Below are 255 nucleotides of genomic sequence, written 5' to 3'. Positions count from 1 at the left end.
TATTTTATATAATTTTATTAATAATTATAAATATATAATAATATATTATATAAAGTGATAAATACATATTAAAATATATAGTAGATAAATAAAATAAATAAGGATATTTATATTAAATATATTTATATAATTGATAATATTTTTATATTAAAATATAATATATATAAATTATATATTATTATATATAATTATATTATATATATTAATTATAAAACAAATATTTTAATGAAAGTTATAAAAATAAATTTAAAAATA

The sequence above is a fragment of the Penaeus monodon genome, chromosome 21 (genome assembly GCF_015228065.2).
Source record: "Penaeus monodon isolate SGIC_2016 chromosome 21, NSTDA_Pmon_1, whole genome shotgun sequence".
Taxonomy (NCBI): domain Eukaryota; kingdom Metazoa; phylum Arthropoda; class Malacostraca; order Decapoda; family Penaeidae; genus Penaeus; species Penaeus monodon.
The sequence above is the reverse complement of the archived record's forward strand: the minus strand, read 5'-3'. Positions refer to the sequence as shown.